Consider the following 23,180-nt stretch of genomic DNA (forward strand, 5'->3'; position numbering starts at 1 on the left):
CCCCACAGAAAGTTTCTTTTAAGTTTGGTTTTTGTATACCCAGTATAGTACGTTGCTTATGATCGCCAGTCTCAATATACAGGTCATGTTTGTGTGTGTGTGTCCTTAGACAGTTTTAGTTTTGTGTGCCACCCTTATAACCATGTTCACAGCGTGCCTATTTTACCCCTCACACTTAAACACTCATATAAATTTGATTAAATAAATAGATATAGCTACCACTGCATATATGTTATACCAGAGTAATCTTGGAAATTGAATAGTCTAACCAGGGACCTTAGTGTGTCCTAACTTTCGAAGATTCTTTTCCTTTGTCTGACAAACCTTCTCCCCCCCCTTTTCTTTTCCACATTCCTCGGCAACCCTTATCTGATCTTTGTATTCTACCATGCGTATCTAAGGGTAAGATGCGCTATTGACATGAGAATATGTCATATAATGTCTGTATTAAGGGTAATATCTGTTGAGGTGCAACCTAGACCACCTGTACCATATACTGGTGAGTAATAGAACATAACATAATGGCTTAATATAAGTAATCATTAATTAATCATTACAGATGGTATTTGGTGTGAACCGCTAGGCTGGTATGGCATGTTTGGTATCAAACCGAAGGAAAATCACTCCAGTTTCCAAATCTGGTCGGTGGTTACCACAAAAGTGGACATATCAAAAGTTACACCAGCCTAATGAAAATCATCATTACAAGATAAATCAGTCTGGTCATAAATCTCAAAAGGACTGATACAGACCCCCTTCTGAAAGCCCGCCAAATGGATGGTCAGCCATTGGCCCAGGACTCGAATTCCTGGTCACTCCTATTCACGAACTTTACACTATAAAACCTGGCACCTCAGAACAAAACCAGGAAAGGAGAGGAGAGGAAAAACAGAAGAGAGGAGAAAAGACCATCAGTCGAAGAGAGGCAGAGAACATCAGCCCAGGAGAAGAGAAGCCCACAAGAAGCCCTCCTGAAGCCTATCAGTGAAGACCCAGCTGGACAGAGAACTGCAACCAAGCCCAAGATTCACCAGGAGAGGGAATCAGAGGGACTCCACTCCAACAACCGCTGCAAACACCACACCTCCCTGAGTGCCATCACCCATCAGCTCATCAGCATCCGCAACCAACTGCCAAGACCCCCCCCCCCCCCCTTTCCTGCAGCCAAGTAAACCAACTTCCTTTCCTTTCTAACAACCTAAACTGTCCTATTCACCTACTATATTACTGTAGGGTCGTATTTCCACAAACTGCTTGCTTTGCAGAACAGTTTTTCCCTTTTTAGGTTAATAATTTTAAATCTGGTCATTGCATTTTCATGATTACATTGTTTGTGTCTATTCCGTTATTTCATGTTTATTGTTTGTTAGGTGTAATGTCTGTCTTATGTTAGTTGTAGGAATAAATGCATGTCTTTTATACAACTTCTGTCTCCGTCATTAAGTGCTCACAATAGTCCCTGCCTCTGTGCGATCTGGCTACTACGCTCTGAAACCTCAAACTCGCCTGAAATATTGTGAGACTCTCTCTCATCGGCCGTGAGGGGAGCTTCGCTACCGATTGTTTACATTACCTGGTGACGCAGCTCGCGGGACGAGCCTACTAACCCAGGTTATTAAGCGATACTGGTTATTATTGAATCCCATTTAAGTCTCACATTAACAGACTCACGGGGATTCGCAATTGAGTTTGGAGGAGCCAACCATTCGGCATAACAATTGGTTAATAATCAGCATTAAATAATAATTAATTAAAAGTTAATTAATTTCAAAACATATTGGTGGAGATATTAAAATTTACCTGAGCTAATAATTCCTACATCTAAACAAGCAGGAAGCTTCTAAAAATGGAATTATGCATTTTTTCTAGATTAATTACCACTACTAAGTTAAACTATCAAATCCAAACCAAAAGAAAAATGCTTCAGCCAGGTCCAGGAACAGAAAGATGAAATAGTGAAAATGTATCCAACACATTTCAATAACTTATAATGCTTATCCTGTACAGGGGGGTGGGGAGCCTGGAGCCTGTCCCAGGTGGCACAGGGCAGGGGACACGATGGGTAGGATACTAGTTTATAGCAGAGCACAAACTCACACATACAGACTCACACTAAGGGCAGCTTAGAGATCCCAGTCGGCTGATCACATCTTTACAGGCTCTGAATGTTGGGGAGAAAACTCACGTTAGGGGAACATGCAAACTTCACACAGAGAGTTAGCGGGGGGCAGGAAACAAGCCCAGTGGTCACACCTTCCTAAAACCACACAAACTTATAGGATATTTTTAAAGCCGTGTTTTAATGTTACCAGACTTACTCACATGTATATATTTACATTTTCACTTACTGTATTTTATTTTGCAGACCCTTTTCCCCAAGGAAACGTACAACTGAGGCAAATAGCACATTACAGACATACAGCTGTCATGGTGTCGACTAGACACAAGTTCAGCTGGGCAGAGCTAATTATTTACCTATTGTTCTACTGTTACATGTTGTTTGTACTGACCGCAGTTATGCAAGTGTACCTGTGATATCCTATAATGTCCTTAAGTACTTCATATTAATAGCTCAATCTATCACAGACAGAAATCCCCCTTCCCAGTTGCTCATGCGCCGTTCACCAGTACCATGGTAACCTTCCCTCACAAACCCCAGCTTTCCCTTCGTTACCTACCAGGTACATCCTCTTCCTGTCAGTTGTGACTGTTCCCCCAACTCGTGTGAGGTCAGCATGCTCCACAGCGTGTTCACTGCAGCATGCTTCCTCTCACGAGTCCACAAGAACAGACGACATCTTCTGGCCTGAGGCCCATGACAGAATTGCAATCTCACAATTCAACAGTATCTTCTTGCTTACGCCGTAAGACAAAACAGCAATCCCATAATCCACCCATCCCACCTAACCCTTAATTATTCTTCCACATTCTCTCCTTTTGGACACGCTGGAAACCCATGTTGTACATAAACTATTATCCTCTGAGTCCGGCCCTGAATTGTCCGTATTCCATTTAGGGCAATCATGTCCATTTCATGTGGGGTACATCCTGTGATCTACGTCCTCTCCAGCCCTAACCTTAACCACAAGTAACCAAACAAAACACGAGACATTTAGCATTTTTACTTTATTGATTGCAGTCACAGATCTTTGTGGAGACCTGATAAATGGAAAAAAAGTGAATGAAAATAAAACCCATTTAAACTGAGGTACCTTTAACAAGTTATGTAGCTAAACCAACAAATCTCACTTCATGATTCAGGCCACAGGTCACAAGGAGCCATTCTTGCATGAATCTAGATAATTCCAAACTGGGTTTATACTGGGGTTGGTCTTTGTGTGTCTATGAAGTGGTTGTGATGTCTGTGTGTATTTCGGTGTTGCCGTGTCTGTGTATCTATGGAGTGGGTTTGATGTCTGTGTGTATTTCGGTGTTGCTGTGTCTATGTGTCTATGGAGTGGGTGTGATATCTGTGTGTATTTCGGTGTTGCCGTGTCTGTGTATCTATGGAGTGGGTTTGATGTCTGTGTGTATTTCGGTGTTGCTGTGTCTATGTATCTATGGAGTGGGTTTGATGTCTGTGTGTATTTCGGTGTTGCTGTGTCTGTGTATCTATGGAGTGGGTTTGATGTCTGTGTGTGTTTCGGTGTTGCTGTGTCTGTGTATCTATGGAGTGGGTTTGATGTCTGTGTGTGTTTCGGTGTTGCTGTGTCTGTGTATCTATGGAGTGGGTTTGATGTCTGTGTGTGTTTCGGTGTTGCTGTGTCTGTGTATCTATGGAGTGGGTTTGATGTCTGTCTGTATTTCGGTGTTGCTGTGTCTATGTGTCTATGGAGTGGGTTTGATGTCTGTGTATCTATGGAGTGGGTTTGATGTCTGTGTGTGTTTCGGTGTTGCTGTGTCTGTGTATCTATGGAGTGGGTTTGATGTCTGTGTGTATTTCGGTGTTGCCGTGTCTATGTATCTATGGAGTGGGTTTGATGTCTGTGTGTATTTCGGTGTTGCTGTGTCTATGTATCTATGGAGTGGGTTTGATATCTGTGTGTATTTCGGTGTTGCTTTGTCTGTGTATCTATGGAGTGGCTTTAATGTCTGTCTGTATTTCGGTGTTGCTGTGTCTGTGTATCTATGGAGTGGCTTTGATGTCTGTGTGTATTTCGGTGTTGCTGTGTCTGTGTATCTATGGAGTGGGTTTGATGTCTGTGTGTGTTTCGGTGTTGCTGTGTCTGTGTATCTATGGAGTGGGTTTGATGTCTGTGTGTATTTCGGTGTTGCTGTGTCTATGTGTCTATGGAGTGGGTTTGATGTCTGTGTATCTATGGAGTGAGTTTGATGTCTGTGTGTATTTCGGTGTTGCTGTGTCTATGTGTCTATGGAGTGGGTTTGATGTCTGTGTATCTATGGAGTGGGTTTGATGTCTGTGTGTATTTCGGTGCTGCCATGTCTATGGATCTATGAAGTGGGTTTGATGTCTGTGTGTATTTCGGTGTTGCTGTGTCTATGTGTCTATGGAGTGGGTTTGATGTCTGTGTGTATTTCGGTGTTGCTGTGTCTATGTGTCTATGGAGTGGGTTTGATGTCTGTGTATCTATGGAGTGGGTTTGATGTCTGTGTGTATTTCGGTGCTGCCATGTCTATGGATCTATGAAGTGGGTTTGATGTCTGTGTGTATTTCGGTGTTGCTGTGTCTATGTATCTATAGAGTGGGTTTGATGTCTGTGTGTATTTCCGTGTTGCTGTGTCTGTGTATCTATGGAGTGGGTTTGATGTCTGTGTATTTCGGTGTTGCTGTGTCTATGTATCTATGGAGTGGGTTTGATGTCTGTGTGTATTTCCGTGTTGCTGTGTCTGTGTATCTATGGAGTGGGTTTGATGTCTGTGTATTTCGGTGTTGCTGTGTCTATGTATCTATAGAGTGGGTTTGATGTCTGTGTGTATTTCGGTGTCGCTGTGTCTGTATATCTATGGAGTGGCTTTGATGTCTGTGTGTATTTCGGTGTTGCTCTGTCTGTGTATCTATGGAGTGGGTTTGATATTATCTCATGGATCCCATGGAGTTCCAGTCACTTCTGTCATCATTCCCTACTTATCATCACCTCACAGACACCCAAATTCTCCTTCACTTCCAACACCCTCCTTAACCTCCCCCCCCCCACCCACCACCCATGATTTTGTTACTTGATCCCTTGAGAAGGTGGTAGCCAGTGTTGTGTCACTTGAGTCCAATCTTGGTCTCTTAACCACTTACTCACTGACTTGGTCTTCCATTGAAATTGAAATAATACTTACTCAGTCTTGAACTGGTGTTGGAGTAAAACGCTCTAGCTAGCTGCTTACCTCCAGTTAGGCAATAAACTTTCGCCTTTCGCAATAAACTCCTCTCGAAATAACAATATGCTTTCATAAAATGATATACATTTAATAAAAATTAATTTTCTTTATTATTCATATGTATACTGATACAGTGGAAAGGATTATGTATCCGTTTAGGTCACAAGATTCTCATTTCTCTTATTTTCCCCTACAATCTGCAGTACGAGAACAACAACTCGTAGAACAAGCTCTAAACTGCTCAGTCCAATGGTACCGTTAGACCCGGAATGACCGTGGTCACCATATAGGTCTCATGTGGTTAGTTCTGCTTAGTAGCTCTGGTGTGTTACACAGGTATTATGTTAACTACTGGTTTTATGCTGTTATATGAGTTCTTTGATTAGTTTGCCATTTCTGCTGGCATTTTTAATTTCTACTGACTGTAAAATCTGCTGTTTACGTGTCAGGGTATAGTGTTGTGTATTTGTGATTAAATACTAATGTTTGAGATCAAAGGATTTTCTTCCCTCTGTCATTTATTTTTATTATTATTTATTAGCAATGTTTGTAACCACGCTTAAATAGCACAAGTGTACTTTTAAATATTAGCAGTAAACATAAAGTATGTTTTTGGTTGTGAAATATATGACATATCTGTGTGCATGTGAGTATGTCTGCTTTAAAGGAGGTGCCGACCCATTGCAGGGCACACTGATACTCACAGGTACACTGACACTCACAGGCACAGTAACAAACACAGTCACATTGACACTCACAGGCACACTGACACTCACAGGTACACTGACACTCACAGGCCACTCACAGGTACACTGACACTCACAGGCACAGTAACAAACACAGGCACACTGACACTCACAGGTACACTGACACTCACAGGCCACTCACAGGCACACTGACACTCACAGGCACACTGAAAGAGTCACACTGACACTCATAGTAACACTGGCACTCACAGGCACACTGAGACAGTCACACTCACACATGTAGCTGAGCTGATAACTCCAAATCACTATTTTTGGACCTGGAGGAAGCCCCACGACGACATGGGGAGAACATGTAAACTCCACAGACACGGAGCAAAGACTGAAACGACAGTTACCCAGAGGATCTTGGCATCTGTTCAAACATCTGTGCTAATTATAACAAGACCAACATCATCACTAGATATTTTGATAAGCATCGATTTGCTGATGTTATATGATAAATGTGATTGTAATAAGCCATACATTCGGATATGTTGTAATATCGGAAGCATACTGTCTTGGCAGTGAGACCACAATATCTACACACATTAGCAGCTTAAGCCTGCCTGAGCATTGACTGTTGCAGTGGATTTCACACATAACACTGTTTTATGGGAAATATGGCAGCTGCAAAGCAGAGCTGTGTTGGAGAGCTGTGGGTCAGAAGACAGACCTGCGGAGTGTCTACTGTCCTGACGTGCATCCGGAGACAACAAAGCTCTTACCCTTGCATACACACATATTGACCAGGTCACTTTATTCAGTGATCATGCTAAGATTTCATTCTGACTGTATTGCAATTCACAAAAACCTACCTTGTAAGTGTAATGAGGTGGAGCTGGAGGGTGCGATCTGGTTGGGGCACGGTAATTTCATTAACCTGATTGCTTAATTGTTACAGCCAGCGCGCGTATATAGGACCCAGTTGTGGTTGCGTGTGACTGATTTGTAAGCGGTGACGTGACTCTCCGTGCCCAGTCTGGTCAGCAGCCGGGAAACGAGTACCCGCCACGTTGAGCCACAGCGCGGAGGGGGTTTCTACTGGCTCTATAGTGGAGAATGTGGGGATGGTGTCTCAGTTAATGTCATCTTGTCCGCACATTAGCGTTAATATGGGTGGGGTGGAGGTATCCTGCTTGGTGGATACTGGATCGATGGTGTCCACGATTACGGAAAGCTGTTTTAGGAGCCATTTTGAACCATGGGGGCCTGATCGATTGAAGCTGTGTCACTGACTGTTTGAGCCGCATGCGGCTGGGTTGCCCGGAGGGCTTTTGGCCCCTTCAGCTTTGGTTCAGGTGGATCGGGGAACTGCTTATATTCCAGTGGTTAACGTGGGTACGGAGGCAGTGGTGTTGTATCCCCGTACCACTCTGGGGAGGCTGAGTGATGTTCTTATAACCAGTTTACCTACTGGAGTTGCTGAAGTGAGGGCAGTGGCTGGTTCGGTTACCTATCAAGTTGCCCATGCTTCCATTGAAACCCGAATCCAGGAACTTGATTTGTCAGCATTGCCTAGTTCAGAGCAGGATCAGGTAAGGGCCGTCTTGCTGAAGTTTAGCTCGGTGTTTGCTGTACATGATGGGGAGTTGGGTTGCAGTAACCTCATCTCACACGAGATTCCATTATTGGATGACATTCCGGTTCGTCAGCGTTATCGGCGATTACCTCCCTCCGAGTATGAGGTAGTGAAGGCTCATATCCAACAGCTGCTTGAGGCACAGGTCATTCGGGAGAGTTGCAGTCCCTATGCATCCCCCATCGTTCTGGTTAGGAAAAAGGATGGTAGCCCTCGGTTGTGTGTGGATTATCGGCAGCTAAATAGTAAGACCTGTAAGGATGCTTTCCCATTGCCTCGCATTGAGGAATCTTTGGATGCCCTTTCAGGTGCATGCTGGTTTTCTACCCTCGATCTAGCCAGTGGTTATAATCAAGTGCCCGTTGCGGAATCGGATAGGACCAAGACTGCCTTTTGCACGCCTTTTGGGCTTTTTGAGTGGAACCGAATGCCATTTGGGCTTTGTAATGCGCCTAGTACCTTTCAACGGTTGATGCAGCGAATCTTTGGGGATCAGCATTGTCAGGCATTGTTGCTCTACTTGGATGATGTGGTGGTCTTTTCCTCTGTTTTACAGCATCTGGAACGGTTGGAGTTGGTACTTGGACGGCTACAGCGGGAGGGCCTTAAAGCCAAGTTGGAGAAATGTGCTTTCTTTCAGAAGGAAGTTGGTTACTTGGGTCATGTGATTTCAAGCCAGGGTGTCTCGACAGACCCTAAAAAGGTTGAGGCTGTGGCTACGTGGAAGAGGCCTTCTAATGTTTCTGAGCTCCGCTCCTTTTTAGGGTTCACTAGCTATTATCGCCGTTTCGTGGAGGGATTTGCACAGCTGGCAGCCCCTTTGCATAAGTTAGTGGCAGAGCTAGTTGGGACAAAGTCGCGAGGCGCTTCAGGTCGTTCTCTGGCTTCTGCATGGACTGCACAGTGTGAGCTTAGCTTTGAGGGCTTAAAGAGTAGATTGGTGGGGTCACCAGTGTTGGCCTATGCCGATTTTTCTTTGCCTTTTCGATTGGAAATAGATGCAAGCCATGGGGGCCTGGGTGCTGTCCTTTCTCAAGAACAGGGTGGCCTTATTTGGCCTATTGCATATGCTAGTCAGGGCTTGAGGCCCGCGGAGCGGAACATGTCGAACTACAGCTCCATGAAACTCGAGTTTCTTGCGCTGAAGTGGGCCATGACGGAGAAATTTCGTGAGTACCTGTTGGGCGCTAAGTGCATTGTGTTTACTGATAATAACCCCCTCGCCCATCTTTCTACCGCCAAGCTGGGTGCTACCGAACAACGGTGGGCGGCTCAACTTGCGGTGTTTGATTATGTACTGAAGTATCGCTCGGGTACTAGTAATAGAAATGCCGATGCTTTGTCTCGGCAACATCTACCACCTAGTTCTGCCCCAGATCGTCCTGGGACAGCTGTCCCAGTTGTCGTGCAGCAGACCCCGGTACCCAGTAATTGCGTCTTTGCGTCACAGGCGGTTGTTTCAGTCTTTCCGCAGTGTTCTTCGGTCGACTTGCGAGTTCAGCAAGAAGCTGACCCTGATATTTGTAGCATCCTGACCTTTTGGAATAGGAGGGAGCGTCCTACTGCTGTGGAACGGGGTCAGCTATCATCTTCAGCCTTGTTGTTCTTGCGTCAGTGGGACCGTTTGGTGGAAAAGGATGGGGTGCTGTATCGGAGGATTCTCCGTCCTGATGGGGGTGAAGAGGTGTTCCAGCTGGTCTTGCCCAGGTCTTTGCAGGTGGTGGTGCTGAAACAGCTTCATCAAGATCATGGTCATCAAGGTATCGAGAGAACGAGTCAGCTAGTGCGGCAGCGGTGTTATTGGCCAGGAATGGCATCTGATATTACACGCTGGTGCCAGGAGTGTGAACGCTGCCAGGTCAGTAAAGACTCTCAGCCTGTTCCCCACAGCTACATGGGACACTTATTGGCCTCACGACCCAATGAAATCGTAGCCTTGGATTTCACCATTTTGGAGCCAGCACGTAATGGGGTGGAGAATGTGTTGGTGATGACTGATGTCTTCAGTAAGTATACTTTGGCTATACCAACACGGGACCAACGCGCCTCAACAGTGGCGCATGTTTTGGTGACCGAGTGGTTTTACAAATTGGGAGTCCCGGGTCGTATTCATTCCGACCAGGGCCGTAATTTTGAGAGTGCGTTGATGCATCAACTCTGCATTTTGTATGGTGTTGGTAAGTCACGTACTACCCCTTATCATCCAGCGGGTAACGGTCAGTGTGAGCGTTTCAATCGTACTTTGCACAATCTTTTGCGGACACTCCCTGCGTCCCAGAAGAGGGATTGGTCAGCATGTTTACCCCAGGTGACATTTAGTTACAATACTACACCGCATCAATCTACTGGTGAGACACCATACTTTCTTATGTTTGGACAAGATCCCAAACTGCCTGTGGATTTTTTGTTGGGCAGGGTTCAAGAACCAGTGCCTGGTACAGTGAACGACTGGATAGTGGAGCATCAAACCTGACTTCAGCTAGCTTTTGAGGGTGCCAGGGAGCGTCTTGCTATGGCCGCAGGGCGGCGTAAGGAGCGCCATGATTACCGGGTGAAGGCTGCACCGTTACAGGAGAACCAGTTGGTGTATGTACGTGATCTTGGAGTCCGGGGCCGACATAAAATCCAAGACCTCTGGAGTTCAGTGGTGCATAAGGTATTGAAAACCCCTAGGTTGGGGGGGTGTGGTTTATACTGTCGCACCAGTTGATGCTCTAGAGAAGGTCAAGCATGTTCATCGGACCATGCTTAAGCCCTGTGTTGGTTGTGAAGTCGAAGGTGATCCTCAGCCTTTTCCAGCTGAAGAGGTGGCTACCTCCGAGGACTCGTTTGAGCAGGAGCTCTGGGTTCGGATCCCTGCAGTGGAGGGGAATACAGTGTCATCTGCCCCTGGGGCTGCCTGTACAGGTCTTTCCCAGTGCCCCCAGTCGTTAGCTGCAGCGTTGCCTCCAGACATGCCAATTCACTCTGGGGTAGGCGGGGAGGAATATGCCTCTTGGCATACGGGTACTCCTTGAAGACCCTCTGTAGTCACCACTCAAGTGATGGAACAGCCAAGTACCAGTGGGGTAGGGATACGAAGAACCGCCAGGACCACTGCAGGCCGACATACTAATCTTTATCACCTTCCTAGGTCGGTAGGGGGCGTGGCCTTAGGGGCTGTGAGTTCTTCCGGACCTGTGTCTCATGCAGTAGGGGCTATGTTTAGACCTTGGCAGTAACTCTGGGTTTGGTTTTAGCTGTCCATCGTCGGGACGACGATGCAAAATCCTGGGGTAGATTGTAATGAGGTGGAGCTGGAGGGTGCGATCTGGTTGGGGCACGGTAATTTCATTAACCTGATTGCTTAATTGTTACAGCCAGCGCGCGTATATAGGACCCGGTTGTGGTTGCGTGTGACTGATTTGTAAGCGGTGACGTGACTCTCCGTGCGCCAGTATCTCCTTTTCCGGAAGTTGTGGCTATATCCAACGCTGCAGGTAGGGCATCAGTGGACGGGGTCGTTTGCTTGCTGTATGGGTGGTTGTAATGTGCTTTTGGTATCTTCCTTACAGTTGCAAGGGCTTGGTAAATCTAGCAGCTTGCGGTTGCTTCCGCTTTTAAGGTTTTCCAACTTTTACCGCGTGTAATCTGCCAGGTATGTCTCGTCTCCTTTTACCAACGTTTGGGTAGTGGGGGCATACCTAATACTGTGTTTGTATTTGTAGTGGATCGCGACTTGGAGTGTCCCGGACCGACGTGAGCCAGACCATCAACGGGATACTAAGTCACTACAATTGCTGCTGTTTTGCCCGGACGTTTTATGTTTTGTTTCATGTTTTAATTGGTTTTAAGTATTAATGTGTTTTATTGATTGGATGTAAATTGGGGGGGGCGTCGTTGGGAAGGCTTGGTGCTGGGCGGCGAGGATCCGTGTCGGGCGATACCGCGCTGCGTGGTCGCGTTGCTTTCTTTTAGCCCACCCCTTGGGTGGATGTACGTGCGTCATGTACTGCGGGACCCCTTAGAGTGTTGTCTGACTGTACGCCTCCCATTCCCCTCCCGATAACAGCTGCCTGGTTTGGGTTTCCTCTTTTGTCGTGTGATTGGAGTGTTTTAAACATGATTTGATTTGTATTATTTGTGCTGTGATTTTGGTTTAGTAATTTACTGTTTGGTTTCTTTGTGTTTTTATTTGGAGTGTTAATTAACAGCAGCCTAATAAAGGGAGTGTTTATGGTCTTCGCGTCTCCCCTCTGGTGATCACGAATCTGTGTCCTTCTATATTGGAGTGGGTTTTGAACTCCGGTATTCTAATTCTCTGGGTGCAATTCCCAGAGTGGCGTAGTCGGGTTGTCCATTTCCGTATTCCCTCGCTACTTCCTCCCTCAGTACCGCCACATAAGCGTAGCTACTGACATGAAACACTGAACAATGGCACACAGTGGGTCATTACAGTGAGCTAGTATCACCTGAACAGGTTAACATCATGTTTACAGTCATCACAGACCTGATTTACATGTTACATGCTCACTTGGACACAAAACATTGAAGCTTACGTCAAATTTTATTGCTAATGTTAAACCTTTTGGCACAATAATACAACCAAGATTGACTTTTTCACTTACTTTTTGCTCTTCCAAATGTGCAATAGCTTCTTCTGAAATTCCAGGAATAGACATGAATGCCGCCAGTTCTGTCACTTTCCACCAACACTCACATTTCCACTTATACCCTGAACAAGGACGGACATCTGTGTGCTCTGCTCCGTATCTTGCATGTGGCCTGAGGTCTGCAGCCTCTGACTATGATCTCAGGATTCAGACTTTGGTCTCACAATTATGACTTTTTTTCTCAGAATTCTCTGAAATTTATTTCAGTTATTCAATTGCAGTACAGTGGGGCGGCATGATGGTGCAGTAGTTAGCACTGTCGCCTCACACCTCTGGGACCCGGGTTCGAGTCTCCACCTGGGTCACATGTATGTGGAGTTTGCATGTTCTCCCCATGTCGTCGTGGGGTTTCCTCCGGGTACTCCGGTTTCCCCCCATAGTCCAAAAACATGCTGAGGGTAATTGGAGTTGCTAAATTGCCCGTAGGTGTGCATGTGTGAGTGAATGGTATGTGAGTGTGCCCTGCGATGGGCTGGCCCCCCATCCTGGGTTATTCCCTGCCTCGTGCCCATTGCTTCCGGGATAGGCTCCGGAACCCCCGCGACCCAGTAGGATAAGCGGTTTGCAAAATGGATGGATGGATGGATGGAGTCCACTGAGTCAGAACACGATCAGCTAAAGGACCCAGACCCATCGTCGCCAAATTTGAACACTTTCAGCAAGAAGAGCTCATGAAAAAGAGGAAGAGAATTAAATGGAATAAAATCGGACACAGTGACCAGTTTCCGCAAGAAAGTAACAAATGCTGCAAGATACTTTATCCAATATTAAAAGACAATAGTAAAAACAATAAACACACTTATATGGATGTGGGCAAACTACTACAAATTACTGTCATACATAGAGAGTGGGCATCATTTATGGAAATGAACGACTCTCCGGAAAGCACAGCATCATGATTATGAGTAATAGGTAAGACTAATATAATAGACTATAAAGACTAAAATAATATCATAGTCATTATATAAGGAGAAAAAGCACCTTGAATGAGAATCAGCTGGAAAGCGAGTTAAAGACCTGACAGACATGTACAGCTGTGGCCAAACATTTTCAGAATGACACAAGTGTTGGTTTTCACAAAGTTTGCTGCTTCAGTGTTTGTAGATCTTTTAGTTAGATGTTTCTATGGTAAACTGAAGTATAATTACAAGCATTTCATAAGTGTCAAAGGCTTTTATTGACAATTACATTAAGTGCAAAGAATTAGTATTTGAAGTGTTGGCCCTTCCAAGACCTTTGCGATCCACCGTGTCTGCTGTCAATCAACTTCTGGGCCAAACCCTGACTGATGCAGCCCATTCTTACATAACACTGGACAACAAAGTTTTTGCTTCATGAACACAGTTGGATGTTCCTTATAAATTTTTGGCATCTGATCACGAAAATCACATCCACATTTCATGGAAATCTTCAGTTTTTTCATGTTTTTTCTTATATTTGTCTCCAAAAAATTTGGTTTCTGCAAGAGAGCTATCAAAAATGTTTTGTACAGTCTGGGAATGTCCAGGCATGGAATCAGGTCAAGCTGAAAGCTGGTCTGTGGAAGTTTGCAGCCCAGACATGCCTGGGTAGGCTAGAGCCAGCTTGACACTTCCTCAGCAGACTATAAAAGTGCTCAGTGGGTTAATATAGACCTGATAGTGTGTATGTATTGTTTCAGAACATTGCATTGCCTCGGTAGCAATGTAACAAGTAAGCTAGATGCTATAGACGTTTGCAGGATGATTGGTCTCAGTCGGTATGTTTTGTCAATGTTGTAACAGCCGTGATACATTCTGCTATATTTCTGGCGAATGTACACTTGCGCCTCAAAGACACTCAATGACTGCTCCAGTGAAGAAAGCATATCATCTGTACTTCGGCTGTAAAATTGATGATGAAGATAAGGAATGGCTGCCTCACATTTATTGTGCGACATGTGCTGTCTGTCTGAGAGCCTGATATGGTGAAAACAGAAAGACCAGGTAACAGACTGTTACTTCTGTTTGACTAATGTGTCTGGTTTCTCTGCCAAAAACAAGAAGTCAATTGAATACCCTAATGTGCCTTCAGCAATGAGACCCGTGCCACATGACCACAGTCCAATTCCGAAACCACCAGACTTTAGACGAGCCAGATGAAGAAACTGCAATGCAGGGAACTGGCAGTGACAATGATCAGAATTTTGAACCATGCTCATCGGAGTGTTGGCTCTGAGGCTAGGGTTCTATACCAGCAGTCGGAAGGTTGCGGGTTCAAATCCCGTGAATGCCCTGGTTGATTCTACTCTGTTGGACACTTGAGCAAGGCCCTTAACCTGCAACTCTTTCACCCTGGGTATGATGTTAATTTACAAGACCCTGCAAAGAGATCCTGCAACTTACAAACAAAACAAAAGATGCATTGCTGGGTTTGAGACTGCAGGACTGTTTGCTGTCACCAGGAATGATAATTACTGATGGACACTGCAATGTGATGCACCTGATATTGAATATAAATCAAGAACAAAACACTTATAATTATGTTGAACTTAATAGCGTATGAGAATCATAAACGTGATTAAATACTTTATTGCCGGTAAACAGTTAACTGTCTGTTTCTCAGAGTTCCTATGTGATGCAGCAAATACAAAACTATATTTGTGCAAACCCACAAGTTACATGTAGGACAGGACCACCAGATGAGGGAACACAGTAGGGAACAGACCTTGGGGACCAGGAACACACAAAATGGGAACACTGGAAGTGAACGGAAGGGAAAGGACCCCAGGAGGAGCAGGACTAGACTGGTTACAATGGAACACAGAGGTGGCAGTAGAACAGGGGTGAGACTGCAGCTGCGAGCATAAGCAGACAGAGGCTTCTCTGCACTTCCGGGATCCCACATCTGACATTAATATGGTGATGGACGGACTGAGGCATTGCGAGAGCAGCAAAGGACGTGGAGTCTTTCTTATCAGAACAAAACACACTCTTTATTATACTCCTGAACAGGACTGTAACTGGCACCCAATGAGCACCAAACCCTCCAACACACTAGAAGAATTTACACATTACTACAGACACGCGAGGATCGTACAGGGTGCACATAAGACATGGGCAACACATGTGGGACAATAGGAAATGCAGCTAAACCATAACAACAATAATACAAGGGCTACTTACAATTATATTACAATTGCAATTGCATGTTGGAACATACAAATTTGTGAGCATGCGACCCGCCACGAGAGTCAGACCAATCACTTCCTGAACCATTGTAGTTAACTAACGTGGTTCAAACTAGTTTGAACTAACATAGTACGATGCATCCTTAATGCTAACTTCCGTCGTTGTTCGGGAAACACACCCCAAATGAGAAATGTACTGGTGGATGACGGTCTTTGTAACCTGTGGGAGGTACAGTGTGATGTAAATTGCAACCCTCCACTCCTGTACCTCAGCTCCTTCTTCTTTTGTGTTTATTGCTGGTTGTCGTGTCACAGGAAGCGTCAGTGCCCTCCGGTGAGCATACTTTTGCTCACACATACATACATATATGCTTTCACAGACAGACGTGGACAAATGTGTTGCTATCCTCATTGAAACAATACTTCATTTCACCTGAAAAGTGATTAAATTTAAAGCACTTGTCTAATGCATACCTGCATGCTTTTAGTATCTGATAGATAAACCAATACAACTGTGAAAATAAATGATTTGTTGCTTATTTTACAAAGGTATGCAAAAATAGTATGGACAGATTTGTTGGAACCCCTAAAGAGACTATTTATCCTTGCATTATAGTCATGTTTCAAACTAACTGTTTAACCTTAATTAGAATCACAGGTGCCTTCAAACTTTGCATCAGCCATTCAACCTATTTAAAGGGAAAGAACATGCTACTGTGTTGTTTGGTATCATTGTGTCACCACACTGAACATGGACCAGAGAAAGCAAAGGAGAGAGTCATCTGAGGAGCTCAGGAAGAAAATTATAGATAACAGTGTTAAAGGTAAAGCCTATAAGACCATCTCCAAGCAGCTTAATGTTCCTGTGACCACAGTTAGGAATATTATTAAAAAGTTTAAGGTTCATGGGACTGTAGCCAACCTCCCAGAACGTGGACGCAAGAGGAAATGCAACCTCAGGTTGATCAGAAGGACAGTGCAGATGGTAGAAAAAGAGCCAAGGAAACCATACAAAACCATTCAAGCTGAGCTCCAGAGTCAATGTATGTCAGTTTCTGATCGCATCATCTGTCGCATTTTGAACAATAATGGCCTCCATGGAAGAAGACCCAGGAGGGCTCCATTATTGACAGAAAAACATAAAAAAACAGAATGAAATTTGCCACAATGCATGTTGACAAGCCCCAAAGTCTCTGGGTTCTTTGGACTGATGATATAAAACTGCAACTTTTTGGACAGTCACATCAGCTTTATCTTTACAGAAGGAAAAATGAAGCTTTGAAAGAAAAGAACACCATACTGTACAGTACCTACTGTGAAACATGGGGGGGGGGGGGGGGTTGGTTTTGTCTTGGGGCTGCTTTGCTGCATCTGACACGGGAACCTTGAGTCTCTGCAGGACACAATGAAGTCTAAGGGCTACCAAGGCATCCTGGAGTGAAACATACTGCCCAGTGTCAGAAAGCTCAGCCTCAGTCACAGGTCATGGGTCCTCCAACAGGATAATGACCCAAACATACAGCTAAAAGCACTGAATAATGGCTGAGAAAAGAAAAAAAACATTGGATTATTCTTAAATGGCCTCCATGAGCCCAGATCTCAATCCTGCTGAACATCTATGGAAAGATCTGAACATTGCAGTGTATAGATGCCTCCCTTCAAACCTGAGACAGCTTGAGCAGTTTGCTCAGGAAGAGCTGGCCAGACTACCTGCTGGCAAATGCAGGCATCTCACTGTGAAGTGCAGAGATCGCTTGTTGGCAGTGACTGCGGCAAAAGGTGGTACTACAAAATATTAAGGGTAGCATCTTTTTTGTCTGTGCCATTTTCATTACTTTAATCATATAAAATATTCAACTGAATGAACAATCAAAAGTCAAGTCTGATTTATGTTAAATATGGAATAAACAATAATGTATGCCATTAAACTTTTGTCACTTTCAAGTTATTGCAGAGATAGTTGTGTTTTTTTGTGGAAGGGTACCAACAAATTTGTCCATGTCTGTACATACAAACTTTATACGTATGAACGTACATGCACGTGTATGTATGTATATTATGTATGTATGTTAAAGGATATGTATGACAGTATGCGTGTTTGTGCACCTGCTTAGTATATATGCATGTGCAAGTGAAATATGCAGTTTGAGCCTAAACAGCTTCTCAGGGCTGCAGCTTAACTCACCAAGAGTAAGAAAGCTAGCAATACTGCTATGACAATGTTAACAAATAAAACTGAGTCACTCATTGCTGAAGCAAATGACATCTTACATGTCAAGACCATGGACAGAACAACCAACCTGAAGTCAGATTTTTTGTTCATCATGATTTTAGCAGTTTGCACAAATACAACCATAAGCATATAAAACAAAGTCAGCGGTTGCTTAGAAAAATGCTGCATTACAATTTAGAATCACATCACTGCTTTTTAGTGACGGGACAGATAATACTGGGATTTTGGAGCTTCTCCCCCCAAAGTAAAACCCGACTGGAAGCAGAGAGAAGGCATCAGAGGTTTCGATTCCTGTCAGCTCTAGAAAACATTTGGACGTTGTTTGTTTTCCGGTTGGACAGATTCAGTGCTATACAGTTTGTATTACATACAAAACCTTTTGATTCATCATAGAAAGTGGCTCTGGAAATAGCAAGAGGTGATCCTCAGATGTTTCTGACTTATTAGTGTTAATATTTGTAACCCGTGGCCATTAGCTGGTAAGATTTATTCAATAACAACTATATATAATGGGCTTTGCGATATAAGCAAAATCCCAATAATGAGACATATCACAATGTAACACGTTTTCTGTAAATTCAATGAATAAATGCCCGACAAACAGCAATATGTCCTTAGGCCGTCCTCTTTTGGTCTGGATGACGTCCTCAGAACGTCCTCAGACCTATTATGGACTTTTTAAGGAGATTCTCAGGACCATTTATGGACATTCTGAGAACAAATTATTGACATTAAATCCATGCAAACCTCACATTATATATATTTAATATTTAACATTATTTAATGCAGTAATGCAGCCCGAGGACATCGCCTGGACGGCCACATCATGTCCCTGTTTTGGGGGCGTCCTTAGGACGTGTCACGGTCTGCCTGTCATGTCTGCCTAATCTTCTTGTCTCCTCCCTGACGTGGCTTTAATGAGTCATGCCTGGAGCTAGTTTGTCTCACCTCTCATTCCTGCCCTCCTGTTAATCTCTCCCAGTTTCCTCCTGTTTGCTCCCTTGTTAGTCTTCATTTACAGTAAATGCCTCCCAGTCCAGTGTTTCCCAGGTCTGTCATTGATGTTACACTGTGTTGTCCGTTCCCAGTCTTTCAAATCCTTCAAAAACAATTCATTATAACTTGCAGGAATAGCTTTTAAATATGTGTAATTTTATATGAAATATTTCATTGTCCAGAGGACATCCATGGGAAATCTGTCATGTCTTAAAGCACCAAGATGCACAAGAACCCCCAAAGGCAGCTTTGGAGATGGTCAAACCTCAAGGGTCTGCTGACTGTAGGTAAATGTGCCTTGTAATCTAATTTAAGGTACAGAAATGGACTTTGAGGAAGATCCCCAATGTATAAACAACATTAATGTTCCCCCAAGACTTCCTCATAGTCCATTTTTGTATCTTAAAAAGTAGAATTACCTGCAGCTATAGGGTACAATTGGCAGACCCAGCCTCATTGACAAGCTAAGGTACAAATTAGTACTCTTCTTCCTGACAGTGTACACGGTATTCTCCACCTGTACTGTACCTCTCCTCCCTAAAAAGCCAAGATACTTTATAAAAGAGAGAATACACCAAATAATTATAAAATTGCAAAATAGTAAATAAATGCACAAAATAGATGTTTACTATCACTATGAATTATTTTTGGTATTATAAATTAGATAACCAGGCACAGCGGTTAGCGCTGCTGCTTACGCTAGGTACTCGTGGTGCATTAAAGGTATTACAAGTTAGCAGTGTTGGAAGTAACGTGTTACAACAGTAAGGAATTACTGTAATACATTGCTTTTTGCTGTAACGCAGTAATGTAAGGCATTACAGAAAAGAAATTGGTAATATTTTACCCGGTATAGATGTCAATAACACGCGTTACAAGGCATTTTTTACCCGGAATGAAGTGATGGGTTTTTTTCTTCATACAAATTCGCTAAAATCACCGCGAGATCAGCAGAGGAGAAATGTCCGCGCAATATGTTTCACTTCTTGTAGACCTTTTATGATTCTGTGGTGGCATCAGTCGTCTTCTATGGTGTGGTCTGCTGGGGCAGCAGCATCTCTACTGGGGAGAGGAAAAAACTGAACAGGCTGATTAAAAAAGCCAGCTCTGTCTTAGGAGGTCCCCTTGACTCAGTGGAGGTGGTGAGCGACAGAACGTTGGCTAAGCTACATTCCCTGTTGGAGGACATCTCCCACCCATTACAGGACACACTGTCAGTACTGAGCAGCTCCATCAGCGACATACTGCTGCACCCAAGGTGTGTGACAGAGATACCGCAGGTCTTTTCTTCCATCTGACATCAGACTTCACAACAAACAATAAGCACATACCATTTGTATTGTATTGTATATATTGTATTTTATTTTATTTATATTTCTTATTTTGGGGCGGCATAGTGGTTAGCACTGTTGCCTCACACCTCTGGGACCCGGGTTTGAGTCTCCACCTGGGTCACATGTGTGTGGAGTTTGCATGTTCTCCCCATGTCATCGTGAGGTTTCCTCCGGGTACTCCGGTTTCCCCCCATAGTCCAAAAAAATGCTGAGGCTAATTGGACTTGCTAAATTGCCCGTAGGTGCGCATGTGTGAGTGAATGGTGTGTGAGTGTGCCCTGCGAAAGGCTGGCCCCCCATCCTGGGTTGTTCCCTGCCTCGTGCCCATTGCTTCCGGGATAGGCTCCGGACCCCCCGCGACCCAGTTGGATAAGCGGTGTGGAAAATGGATGGATGGATATTTCTTATTTTCTATTGTTTGATACTTCTGTTATTGCTTTCTGTTATTTCTATTATTTACTGTATTTTTTTCTGCATTCTGCATATTTCTGCTGCACTGTCCACTTTGCTGCTGTATAATGCAAATTTCCCACCCGTGGGACTGATAAAGGCTCTTATCTTATCTTAAACATTTACAGAGGTGCCATAGTAACGTGAAGTTAGCAAAAAGGAAGCAAGCAGAGGATGACAGTGGCGATAAAACCACAAAGCAGCCAAAATTAACATTCTCCCGCTCTAAGATGCTACTTCAGCTTCAAGAGGTTAGGAGACTTGTAGCGGAGTATGTTGTTGAAGATATGCTGCCGCTTTCAACAGTGGAATCGCCAGCTTTTCGAAAACTTGTCAGCAAGATCCCTGTCGCGACTAGCAGCAATGATGACAAGGTAAGCAAGGCTACCGTTGCCTCAACCGGTCAATTTTTACTGGGCTACTGCTATTATTACTAGTTTACATAGTTCTAACCATCAGAACAGATACATAACGTCATTGTGAATCACATCAATATGTATTAAGATGAAACGTAGTCTACAAAAAACTTCTGTTAAGCACAAAAAACCATAGACCTATGATGCGTAGCGCTGCTGAACTTGAATTTGAAGGTTAATATAAAAAATGTGGGATTCACTACCTGTTTCTTCCCCATATGGGGTTTTCTTTTTTTAAATCTATATGTGTTTCATAAATTTGAAATATAATGTGGAGCATTTTTATAAGGGCTGGTCATGCTGAACATGAACAATTTTCCATATGTATGTACTGTAGAGACCTTGTCTCTTTTAAGGGAAAGCTAATGAACGTATACAATACAGGCTACTTTGTAGGTGCCTACTATCCATGACTAAGAGGAAGGTGAGACATGCATGTTTAATCACACCTAGAAAGTAGCCTATATTGTATAAATTCATTAGCTTTCCCTTAATAGAGACCAGGGTCTCTACATATGTATTGAAAGTTTTTGACACACATTGATTTTCAATGTAAATGTTCTCATGCGACAGGTAGCCTTGTGCTCCCCAATGTTCATTGTTCATGTTCAGCACAGCCAGCCCTTACAGAAATAGCTGGTTACATTGTTAGGCCCTTTAGCTAATGTGTAGTGTTTATATGTTAGGCCCTTGAGTTTGATATCTGGCATTTTCTTACTGTATATTTTCAGCATGTACTTCCAAGCAGAAAAACCCTTTAAAAGGACTCGGATAAGTAATACACAGTCATGACAAGGGAACTCAAAAAGACCACTGAAGTACAGAACCTCGTGTCCACCACCGCTGATCTTTGGAGTGTAAAGAACAGAAGCTACCTTGGGGTCACAGTGCACTGGATCGACAATAAAAGTTTGAAACGGATGAAGGCAGCAATAGCCTGTAGACGATTCAGGGATCGCCATACTTATGACAAAATTGCTACAGAGATTGAGGACATTTTCTCAGAATATGGCCTTACTCATGACAAAGTCATGGCATGTGTGACTGATAACGGTGGCAACTTTGTGAAGGCATTTCAGGAGTATCAGCATGTTGAGTCCGAAGAGGAGGAGGAGGTTACAATGCACCAACACCATCCAGCGCACCAGTAGAAAGACTCTTTAGTCTTGGCAGTCTTGTGCTCACCCCATAACCCTCTTAGTGATGGACGCTTTCAGCACCTTCGCCTGATGCCCTTTAACAGATATTTCAGTCAAGTAGGTGGTGAAATAGGTTAGCTGCCCACCGTCCTTAAACACACACACACTATATAAGTCAATTTTAATGGCCTTGTTTGACAGTATGCTGCCTTTGTTTGTATATTTGTTATTGACAGTCTGTTAAAATTTTTGTCCTGTATAGCTGAGTTTTTTTTCTGGTTGTAAGTCAGAATAAGGTGATTGAGCGGTATTTCCTTTGAGGGCCAATAGGCCTAAGTACTTCATTATCATTAAAAGCACTTTGACTTTGTTATTTCTAATTTCGTTTTTCGAAATGTGACTGGAGAGCCTATTATAGCTAATGGGCATTGTCTAGCTCTGATTTAAAAGGCTTGTATCTTGTCATATCTTTAGACATTAAAATACAATACAGTTCAATTAACGTTAATATGAATAGGACTAAAGTTACAGTATTTCTGTCACAATTTGACAAACTTTTACCTTTTGTCTGTTCTTGCAATGATTGTTCCTTGTATTGCGTGAAGAACCATCACTGTGGCTGTTATAATCTATTGTTTTCAACCACAGGCCTAGTGAAGTTAGATACCACATCACCTTCCACTGCCTGTGAAATTAGCTAATTGAGCGTCATGAGCTACATTTAGATTTCCAAATCCATGTTTCCAGTTATTTTGGTGAGAGTAACTTGAAAGTAATGCAATAGTAGTGTAGTGCCTTACATTTTAAATACAGTAATATTGTAATGTAACAAATTACTTTGAAATGACAGTAACAAGTAATAAATAACGTATTACAGTTTTGAAGTAACTTGCTGAACACTGTAAGTTAGACAATATACTGTACCATTCACTTTGTTTATGCTACGTACTCATGGTGCATTATGGGTATTATAAGTTAGATAGACCATACACTACTATTATACAGCTGGCACTGCACTTGCTTTGTTTACGCTAGCTACTCGTGGTGCATTATGGGTATTAAAAGTTAGATAGACCATACACTGTACCATTATACAGCTGGCACTGCACTCGCTTTGTTTACGCTAGGTACTCGTGGTGCATTATGGGTATTATAA

At 43.5% G+C, this 23,180-nt stretch overlaps 2 protein-coding genes and 1 long non-coding RNA gene across 3 annotated transcripts in view; 2 read left to right on the forward strand and 1 right to left on the reverse strand.

The window, feature by feature from the left end:
• LOC125739602 (NACHT, LRR and PYD domains-containing protein 12-like) overlaps positions 1 to 23,180 on the forward strand; it is a 926,911-nt gene that overhangs the window by 45,378 nt on the left and 858,353 nt on the right. The window lies entirely within an intron of this gene.
• Positions 1 to 23,180, reverse strand: part of LOC125739650 (E3 ubiquitin/ISG15 ligase TRIM25-like) — a 122,108-nt gene that overhangs the window by 6,441 nt on the left and 92,487 nt on the right. The gene's annotated exons all lie outside the window — the stretch shown is intronic.
• On the forward strand, positions 11,056 to 11,877 carry LOC125739662 (uncharacterized). The gene is made up of 2 exons (XR_007397229.1): positions 11,056 to 11,293; positions 11,364 to 11,877. It is a non-coding gene; the product is annotated as an uncharacterized LOC125739662 (long non-coding RNA).

The sequence above is a fragment of the Brienomyrus brachyistius genome, chromosome 4 (assembly GCF_023856365.1).
Source record: "Brienomyrus brachyistius isolate T26 chromosome 4, BBRACH_0.4, whole genome shotgun sequence".
NCBI classification, from domain to species: Eukaryota; Metazoa; Chordata; class Actinopteri; order Osteoglossiformes; family Mormyridae; genus Brienomyrus; species Brienomyrus brachyistius.